The following is an 11,160-nucleotide window of genomic DNA, read 5'->3' as shown; positions in this document are numbered from 1 at the left end:
AGTGGCCCTCTTCTTACAGCTCCACCAGGCAGTACCCCAGTGAAGACTCTGTGTGGGGCTTTGACCCCACATTTCCCTTCTGTACTGCCCTAGCAGAGGTTTTCCATGAAGGCTGCAGAACACCTCTGCCTGGACATCCAGGCATTTCCATACATCCTCTGAAACCTAGGTGGAGGTTCCCAAACCTCAATTCTTGACTTCTGTGCACCCACAAACCCAACACCGTGTGTAAGTAGCCAAGGCTTGGAGCTTGCACCTTGTGAAGCCATGACCTGGAGGCTGGACATTGACTGGCCCCTTTTAGCCACAGCTAGAGTGGTTGGAATGCAGGGCACCAAATCCCATGGCTGAACACAGCAGGGGGGCCCTGAACCTGGACTAGGAAACAATTTTTCCCTCCTAGGCCTCCATGCCTATGATGGGAGGGGCTGTCATGAAGGTCTCTGACATGGCCTGGAAATATTTTAACATTTGGCTCCTCGTTACTTATATAAATTTCTTCAACAAGCTTGAATTTCTCCCCAGAAAATAGGGTTTTCTTTTCTATCACATCATCAGGTTGCAAATTTTTCAAACTTTTATTCTCTGCTTCCTCTTGAACAATTCACTGCTTAGAAATTTCTTTGGTCAGAGACCCTAAATTATCACTTCCAAGGTCAAAGTTTCACAGACCTCTAGGGCAGGGGCAAAATGCTGCCGGTCTCTTTGCATAACAAGAGTAACCTTTACTCCAGTTCCCAATAAGTTCCTCATCTTCATCTAAGACCACCTCAGCCTGGACTTTATCGTCCATATCACTATCAGCATTTTGGTCAAAGCCATTCAACAAGTCTTGAGGAAGTTCCAAACTTTCCCACACCTTCCTGTCTTCTGAGCCCTTCAAGTCTCTAGGAAGTTCCAAACTTTCCCATATTTTTTGCATTCTTCTGAGCCCTCTAAACTGTTCCAACCTCTATCCGTTACCAAGTTCCAAAGCCATTCCACATTTTCTGGTTATCTTTACAGCAGCACCCCATGACCTGGTACCAAGTTACTGTATTAGTCCGTGCTCATGCTGCTAATAAAGACATACCTGAGACTGGGTAATTTATAATGGAAAGAGGTGTAACTGACTCACAATTCCACATGGCTAAGGAGGCCTCACAATCATGGTGGAAAGCAAAGGAGGAACAAAGTCATGTCTTACACGGTGGTAGGCAAGAGACTACTCTTTGTTTAATGTATTCTTCTATAGAGACCTAGCACACAGGGTAATTGTCTTTATAAACCAAAGCATCTATATTTAGAATTATGTATTTTTGACATTCCAAATCCAGGCTTTTAATTTACCTGCTATCATTGAATCTGCCAAAGACACAGGAGTGATTAGTTTTAAAAGGCCAACAAAGAAGGAAAGAAATTAATGTCTATTGCTTGCCTACTTTGTATCAGTCACTAGCTGGGCAATAGCATACATTTGCATGGTGTGTGTGTGTGTGTGTGTGTATATATATATATATCCTTATAACAGTTCCATGAGAGGGCCAATATTTTCTCCATTCCCACAGGTGGGATAATTTGAAAAGATATCATAGCTAGTAAATAAAAAAATATTATACACAGGTCCATCTAATTTCTAAAGCCTGTCCTCCCTTCTTGTTGTGCTGTTTTCACCTAAGATTTATGGGAAGAAACTTCTGAGCAACAAATAGGTAAATGACTAACTCTGTCAATAACCTTAAGCTGAATCTTTGCTTTCATGTCTCATAGACTCAGAAGAATCCATAGCAGTACATGACATGGGTGGATCTGTGTCTTCCCTCAGCCCACTGCTCAGCTGCCAGCTTCTCTGAAACTTACAGAACTGAACAACCATATAGAAGACAAGAAGACTTCACTATAGATTACATTCTCTTATGAGCACAGGATCCACAGTCATCTTTTTTAATGTTATGAAGTAGATTCTGTAGCTTCTCCCTTCAAAATTCTCCAGGGGCTTCTTGGGTAAAAGCTGTGGCCCCTTCAGTGTTATCCAAGGTCCTATGTCATTTGTTAATTCCCCCAAACCAGGCTCCTATCATTCTACTCCTTGCTCACATTTCTCTAGCCAAACTGCTCTCACCATACACAATCCCACCTCTTGTTTTTTCTCTGCCTGGAATGTTCTTCCCCCAAAAATCACATGGCTCACTCTATTTGTTTCTTCAGGTTTTACTCAAATATCATCTTCCTGGGAGACCTCCTTGACCACTCCAGCCTGGCCATGTCCAGCATCCCCATGCGTCCATATCCAGCACTTCACCACACACCCAGCACTTCCTACTCTCCCTTCTTTGCTTTATATTACATAAACATGTCATATATTTTACATATTTATATTGATTAGCATCTGTTCCACCTATCCTCGCACTGGAATGTGAGATTCACAAAGACGGGATTTCGTGCATTTTGTTAAATGCTGTATATGCAATGTCTGTACCAGTACTTGTCTATATAGTTTATGTTTAATAAATATTGATCTAGTAAATCAACACATTTGAAAGTTGAGGACACGGCACTTTTATACCTTCTAAGCAGTAAAATAAACAGTTTTGTTCCAGGAAGTCCAGTTACAAAAGTTCAGATAGTGCCTACCGATTTTCACTTCAAAAATAATAACATGTTGAACAGAAAGTAATTTTTAACTCTTAAGGAAGCCTTTAAAATTTTATAACAAAGATTTTGCACTATCACCCTTCCAGGAAAGGTGCATCAGACATAATGTTATTCATATTTAATTCTTTACCACTTCCTTTCTGAACCCTTGAGATTTCAATCTCTAAGCCAAGAATCCCTGATTGTTGGCCTATTACTAAGTGCACAAGAGAGAATTTCCCAGACATTCTTAAACAAAATCCAATTTGACAAGATGACAACAGCTATGTGAATATTAGAATCTTTAATTGCTATAATGACACAGAAATTAGTCCTAGAAATCTCTAAAGTTATCAGAGTATAATTTATTTAAAATAGGTCAAAATACATGTTGTAAAGATGCTAATGCAATTCAATATGCCCATATGTGTGTGTGTGTGTGTTCCTTAATCCTTTACATCATTGTCTCCTACTTTCTCTTAAAATGTATTTATATTTAATTCCACTTAAACGAGCCCTTAAATCAAAAACTTCAAAATGAGAAGTCCTTGAGAGGCTTAGCTGGGAGGATTGCTTGAGCTCAGGAGCTTGAGACTAGCCAGGGCAATATAGAGAGAACTTATCTATACAAAATTAAAACTAAAAAATAAAATGGGAAGATTTGCTTTGATTTTGCACTCAGCTTCCTTCTGTTCTGGTACATTCCTGCAGGGGGAAAGAGTCTGGCAATCAATTTCCTATTCATTGCACTGTCCTAGAGAAAAAGGTGGGAATTTTACCATGCCCCAAATAGCTTTGTGGGATTGGGAAAAGACACACAATCCTCAGACTTCTCTCCCAGGGAAGAAAACAAATAATGGAGTATGTACAACCACAGAAAATGGTTGAGAGGTCCCCAGAATCTCTAGCAGGGCTGACTGGTGAAGACTGCTAAAGACTGGAAGAGGTGTACCCTTTTTCGAAGTCAGAAACACTACTGCAAAGCTATAATTCCTTGAAGAATTTGGAAAACATGAATACCATAGGAATAAAATAATTTCCTACATTTGATTTTAAAGGAAGATAAAAGAAGAACACTATGCTCCTATTTCTTCACCTTGTATCTCTGAATTTTAAAATGTAAGATACAGGAGAATCTCAGAGTCTAACTCTTATTTAGCCCCAAATCCAACAGGAATGATTCTTGAATTTTGCAAAAGCATTGTTAAGTCTTCAAATGGAAGAACATACAAGCTACCATTCTTACTTACAAAGACACCATATCTGAGGGAGAAGACAGTGAAGGAATAACTACAGATGAAAGTTCTATTATAAAAAACAGAATACTTTGTCTAATGAAGAACAATTACCTGTTTCTATCTCTTTCTAAAATTAATTGCTGCCAGTCACAGAGTCAGTCACACCATAATACCAAATTTCAGTTTTGCTCATAGAGGCAATTTTTCTGCTTTTCTATTTCCTGACATCTAGTGGATGCAAAATCTTCTTTGTCTTCTTCCCTTTCAATCCCATGTGAGAGATTATACAAATCACTGGATATATTGGGTTGCATTCATCCAATTATAAGCTTTTATATTCCTCAAAAGACATATTAAACAAGAGTTTTGTCCTAATTTCCAGTGCCTACCTAATACGGAAGGAATGTATGCAAAAGAAAGCCTTTCTGAATATGCAAGAGAATAGCATTGATTTTATATGTTGAGGAAAGTTTGGCTAACTGAATTTTAAAAGGTGGCAGCTCTCAGACCCCGGGGAGGGGTAGGTAAGAGATCTATGGGCTCCATACTCTTTCCATGGACCTTTGCAATCCTAGCTGCAGGAGATTCCATTGACCCTGCTGCCTCCAGACTGGCATAGAAAGCTGCCTGGAGATTGTGCAGAGGCATTGCTCAAACTCACGTGGAGTCCACAGGCTTCTGAGTACTGGGCAGTTGCAGCACAATGCCATCTAAGAGCCCATTCCCCAAGGCTCCGTATGCTGTGCAAGGGCCGCTACTGCCCCTGTTGGCTGCTGGGCCAGAGAGTGAGAGGAGATGCTGGGCACTCTCATCTGCACCAACGACAAATACTCCTGCCATTGCTTGTGAAACCACACAGCCAGCACCTGCCTGCCTTCCACAAAGTTGCTTGCCTAGCTGTTCCTGTGGAAAGGGGACTGGATTTCCTGGTGGCAAGATTGCCAGAACTGAGTATTCTGCTGGTAACTGGGACAAGCTGGCCCCTACCTATCTCAGCCAGCACCTGAATTCAGGGTGCCTGAGGACAAGTTTGCTGGCCTGATTACATGCCCCCACTCCAGGAGTCAAGCTGTCCAGGGGCCCAAGGATGAGATTGTCAATCTAATCTTGAGTGGGGGAGGAAGCCCCACCATCAGAATTAAAAGGAGAATTTTGTCCGTATTCATGCTGTGGTGCAGGAGCTGGGCACCTCACCTTTTGTGAGAACAAACCAGGAAGGGTATGCCATGAGGTGCATCTTCTGTCTCAGGCAGAAAACCCCAGGGCCTGGGGGAATTTTGCAATCTGCATGGCAGACTGTTTGAGACAGGGCTGGTGTTGTGGCCTGTTGCCAGTGGCCAAATGCAAGTGAGAGACCTGCTGGATTAGGCTGTAAGAGGTGGATGGGTTCTACTACCCACTAGTGAACTGTGGAACCCCAGCCATCCCTCTTTCTCCCAAATCCTCCCTCCTTCAGCAGATGCTTTTATGCAGTAGTGGTGCCTCCACCACCCTAGAAAATTGTCCAGTGGCAAGAGAGCTGCCCCCTAACCCCTGTTGGAGCCAGCACTTGTACCTGTCACAGAGAGCCTGGACATGGGCTTGCCCAATCTAGTGCCATCTGACTTCACTCCTGCCACCTGCCTAGTGGTAGAACATGGGACAGGGAACATAGTTCCACAGCCCACTCATTGCCTGAGACATTTGAATATTTCTCCTGGTTTGAACAAAGGCCGAGCATAAATTCCATTGCCACCGCCATAGCTGCCTCTCTCCTGTAAGTGCCACCTACAATCCCAGATGTCAACCTGCACAGCGCATTACATCTGCTGGCCCAATTACAAGTGCTCAGCAGCTTTTACCCGCAAGCACCACTTACTGGCCTAGAGGTTGAACTGCACAACCCAATACAGTAACTGCTGACAGAAGTGCACTTCAAAAAATCTACTCAGAGGAAAGGAAATCATCATATTAAAAAAGACACCTGTGGTTGTATGTTTATGGCAGCACTATTCACAATAGAAAAGGCGAGGAATCGACGTAAGTGTCCATCAATAGATGGTCAGATAAACAAAATACTGTATATGTGCACCGTGGAACACTATGCAGCCACAAAAATGAATAAAATCATGAGTTTTGCAGCAACATTATGAAACTGGAGGCCATTATTTTAAGTGAAACAACTCAGAAACAGAAAGTCAAAGACTATATGTTCTCACTTACAAGTGAGAGCCAAACAATTTGTACACATGGAAAAACAGAGTGCCATCATAGACATTAGAAATGAAAATGTGAGAGGTTGGGAGGAGAGTGAGGGTTGAGAAATTACCCATTGGGTGCAATGTACGTTATTCAGGTGATAGTTGTATTAAAAGCCCGGACCACCACTACACAGTGAGTCTACATATTTTTTTAAAATGTACTTGTACTTCCTAAATCTATATTTTTTAATTTAGACAGATAAACTTTCTTACTCAAAAGACAAGAGTCTCTGTGGCCTAGATACTGTGCTGTTCACCTTCATCATCTGGTAGTGTACATCTTGAAGAATGTTACTCTGCAATGATAGTTTCAATGGGGGCATTTTTTTCTTGATGAACGTTTTCTTCATCTGTCCCTTAATGCAAATCCATTTTGGTCAAGTAAATAGTTTTTGTTTTCTTCTGAATTGCTGTAGATTCTGATAATTTTCTGTTACTGTTTGCCTAGATTGAAGACAATGAAAATCATTTTCATATTGAATATGCTCAAAGTCATAAAAAGAACTATTCTCTTTTCTCAAGATAGAATACTCTGCATATACAGAGAAATATACTGAGACTCCCTGTGGGAATACTCTATTGCCATACAGTGGCCAATTTATTGCCAATATATGGCCTTACAATCTATTTTTACTGTGTCTCAAAATTTTCATCATCTCAATATCTTCATTTCTATATTTTTCTGAGATAGATTGGCTTTTATTTTTACAAGAGGGATTTATTTTTGCCTCATTTACAGTCACACAGTGTTTTCAGTGCCTCAACATTAATTTGTAGCCATAAAGCAGATCTGATGTTGGCACAGAGTTGTTGTATAAAGGTGGAAAATTAATTATCTCTTAGATATATTTCTATATGGATGACTCTGATAACCATAAAATATCATGTAAGTAGGTAACTGGATTTGAGCCAGCCTGAGAATATAAAATAAACTTAAATAAATGTCAGAGAAATCCAGTCCTTATGATAAAATATTTTCATCAAGAACATAAATCACAAGAAGTTTATGCACTAAGCAATAAATGTTTCCAGGCAGAAAAGCATTCCCTTGGACAATTAGATCTTTAGTCTCTGTAGAGAACCTAGCTTAGTGTGGCCCAACGATATTTGCCAATGTCCTGAATATTTTCCCCCTCATCCTTGATTCTAATGCTTCATTTTCTTTAGTTCCATTTCCCATACACATGGCAAATTTACTTTTGCACATAAAATTCCATAAAAAGATGCCTAAGTGCAAGTTAAAATCAATGGCATTTGGCTCATCTTTCCCCAACAAGTAAGATGACTTACTACTAATTGTGCTGAACTGGTCAGATTTTTATAGTGTAGGCTTTCTGGGTATTTACCGCTTATCTGAGAGTTGTAATTAATAATGTGATCAAGTAACAAGTGTAGCAGTCCAATATTTTCTTACACAAAATATTTGAAGGGCACTAATTTTTAAAGCACTTTTTTCTTTTCCATATTTTTAAATCCTTAAAAAAAGTTTAGATGTTCATGATTCATGTAAAAACAAAAGACTATGAGAGGATTACCAAAATGATTTTTCTAATTATTGTACCTGATCTTAAAATAGTAATTGCAACTTAATTAGAAGAGCTACTATTAAGCAAGAGCTCACATCACACTGGGGGCTTTTAACACATTTTCTAATGTTAGTCATGATCTTGGAAAGTAAGTATGAATTACAGTCCATTTTACAAGTGGAAAAACTGAGGCATAGAGAAATTAAATAAATTGCTAAAAGATGGCAATGCAGCAATGTTGACCTGATTCTTTGTGTCTACCTCCATTACCCCAAAGTGTCACTCTTGCAAAGTATGTCCCAATTGATAAGTATGATCAATTATTTTTGCACTAGTCAAGCCTCATCTTCAATTTGCGCCCCTGTGAATTCCTAGTTTTTCTAGAATTTCAAAATATGGTCACTGATTTCTCAGCAGCATTTCCTTTGCCTCCAAATGTCCACTGGCATAATTATTATTTTAAATAAATTTACTGTTTATACTTTGTAAGATTTTCACAAAAATCTCACTAGGAAAGTGAAGACACTTTGTTATGTTGTAAACAGGGACTGAAATTGCTGATGTAAAAAAATTCTTCTTTTTAAAATTTAGTCTGTTTTATTTCAGAAATCAACATTTGGATTGCATGTGCTTTTTGACTTATTAATAAATCTGTTTATCCCTCCTTCAGTAATTCTTTCCTCCTCTCAGTTCACAATGTCTTTTTTAGCAAATCAAGGTAATAATCATTTTAATTAATGCTGTGCTTTGCTTATAAAATATATTTCAATGGCCAGGCCTGGTGGCTCATGCCTATAATCCCAGTACTTTGGGAGGCTAAAGTGGGAGGATCGTTTGACCCCAGGAGTTCAAGACCAGCTTTGGCAACATAGAGACCCCTGTCTCTACAAAAAAAAAAAAAATTAGAGGAACTTTCCAGAACGCTCGGTGAGAGGCGCAGGAGCGGTAGCTGCCCGAGCTGCGTACAGCTCCGCGCTCCTTCCCGCTGCCTCACACACCGACCTCAGCCCGCTCACCGGCAATAGAAGATGGTGAAAGAAACCACTTACTACGATGTTTTGGGAGTCAAACCCAGTGCTACTCAGGAAGAATTGAAAAAGGCTTATAGGAAACTGGCCTTGAAGTACCATCCTGATAAGAATCCAAATGAAGGAGAGAAGTTTAAACAGATTTCTCAAGCTTACGAAGTTCTCTCTGATGCAAAGAAAAGGGAATCATATGACAAAGGAGGAGAACAGGCAATTAAAGAGGGTGGAGCAGGTGGCGGTTTTGGATCCCCCATGGACATCTTTGATATGTTTTTTGGAGGAGGAGGAAGGATGCAGAGAGAAAGGAGAGGTAAAAATGTTGTACATCAGCTCTCAGTAACCCTAGAAGACTTATATAATGGTGCAACGAGAAAACTTGCTCTGCAAAAGAATGTGATTTGTGACAAATGCGAAGGTAGAGGAGGTAAGAAAGGAGCAGTAGAGTGCTGTCCCAATTGCCAAGGTACTGGAATGCAAATAAGAATTCACCAGATAGGACCTGGAATGGTTCAGCAAATTCAGTCTGTGTGCATGGAGTGCCAGGGCCATGGGGAGCGGATCAGTCCTAAAGATAGATGTAAAAGCTGCAATGGAAGGAAGATAGTTCGAGAGAAGAAGATTCTAGAAGTTCATATTGACAAAGGCATGAAAGATGGCCAGAAGATAACATTCCATGGTGAAGGAGACCAAGAACCAGGACTGGAGCCAGGAGATATAATCATTGTGTTAGATCAGAAGGACCATGCTGTTTTTACTCGACGAGGAGAAGACCTTTTCATGTGTATGGACATACAGCTGGTTGAAGCACTGTGTGGCTTCCAAAAGCCAATATTTACTCTTGACAACCGAACCATAGTCATCACCTCTCATCCAGGTCAGATTGTCAAGCATGGAGATATCAAGTGTGTACTAAATGAAGGCATGCCAATTTATCGTAGACCATATGAAAAGGGTCACCTAATCATCGAATTTATGGTAAACTTTCCTGAGAATGGCTTTCTTTCTCCTGATAAACTGTCTTTGCTGGAAAAATTCCTACCGGAGAGGAAGGAAGTGGAAGAGACTGATGAGATGGATCAAGTAGAACTGGTGGACTTTGATCCAAATCAGGAAAGACGGCGCCATTACAATGGAGAAGCATATGAGGATGATGAACATCATCCCAGAGGTGGTGTTCAGTGTCAGACCTCTTAATGGGCCAGTGCATAACACTCACTGCTGGCATTTTATGTGCAGTAGTGAATGAGTAAGGACTGTAATCATAATATGCTCACTACTTGCTCTTGTTTTTGTTTTAATCATCTATAGTAGTGTTTTAAAAAGTTAAATGAAGAATAAAGGCAAATATAAAAGCTCTGACTTTGCCCTGTATGTATGATGACTTAAGTGTGCAAAATGAAGTTTAATACCTGTAAAAACTACTTCATAAAGCAGTTCCCCTAGCATTGCTAGGCCAAACCTTGTAATTGACTTCAGCTATATACGTGGACAAGCTTAGACTGAAATGCTAGGTATATGTATTGGCTTCAGTGTATGACCCTTCATTGTTAAACTATGAAAGTAAAACTGTATTTAACTGGCAATAAGAAAAAAAAGTTGTAGAGAAGTGTTGGTCTGTATAGTTCTTTGTATTAAGTGGGGTTCATTGTAATGCCTCTGCATTTATTCTGTTGCCTCAACTGTTACTTGAAGATGGCGTAATACATAATTTATCCTCTGGTATCAGTGATAAAAATGATACCTTTCTGTAGGAGGGGTTTATCATAATATGCTGCTTCTTGAAGGCTTGCACTTCCAAAATTGTTTCCTTCTGCTATGCCATCCATATATATATAAATCCATATATATCTTGACCAGTCCTGGTTATTTGCCCCCCTCCTTGTCTGTGGACCATGATAAGCCAGAGTAGTGACTTCAGAGCTGGGTAACGTAGAAATTAAAGTGAAAAGACCTTTACATGGAGAAGTAATTTGCATGCGTAATATAGGAAGGTGTTCTTTAGGTATGTTACAGGATTACTTTAAACCATTTGACTTACGCTCCAAAGTAACTAATGTTGGTAGTATAGCAAATTATGATGAACAGCTTTAATTGTATGTTTAAAAGTCTCATATGTTCACATGCTTAAATCTGGGTATCAGAATTTAAGCTAATTCTTGAAATGTATTGTCTCCTTAATATACTAATTACAAAGCATCAAAAAAAAAAATTAATTAGTCCAGCACAGTGGCACATGCCTGTAGTCCCGGCAACTTGGGAGACTGAGCCATGAAGGTCAAGGCTGCAGTGAGCCATGATCATGCCACACTGCACTCCAGCCTGGTTAGCTCTAAAAAAAAAAAAAATGTATTGGTAAACAATCAGTGTTCATAAGTAATTGTTGAAAAATAAATAAATGTATTATATTTTCATTTTTCAGGCTGTAACTGATATTATAATATAATATGCTTTCTTTTGTGACTTTCTAATTTTATTTTGGTGTTTTTCCTAGAAGAGAAAAACTTTAGATTATGCC

The 11,160-nt window shown here is 39.6% G+C and overlaps 1 pseudogene; it reads left to right on the top strand.

The window, feature by feature from the left end:
- The first annotated feature begins 8,571 nt into the window (after positions 1-8,571).
- Positions 8,572-9,997, top strand: LOC101050485 (dnaJ homolog subfamily A member 1 pseudogene; annotated as a pseudogene).
- Positions 9,998-11,160: the final 1,163 nt, after the last annotated feature.

The sequence above is a fragment of the Saimiri boliviensis genome, chromosome 11 (genome assembly GCF_048565385.1).
Source record: "Saimiri boliviensis isolate mSaiBol1 chromosome 11, mSaiBol1.pri, whole genome shotgun sequence".
Taxonomy (NCBI): domain Eukaryota; kingdom Metazoa; phylum Chordata; class Mammalia; order Primates; family Cebidae; genus Saimiri; species Saimiri boliviensis.
Note: the sequence above shows the minus strand (reverse complement) of the source record. Positions and strands in the feature narration are given on the sequence as shown.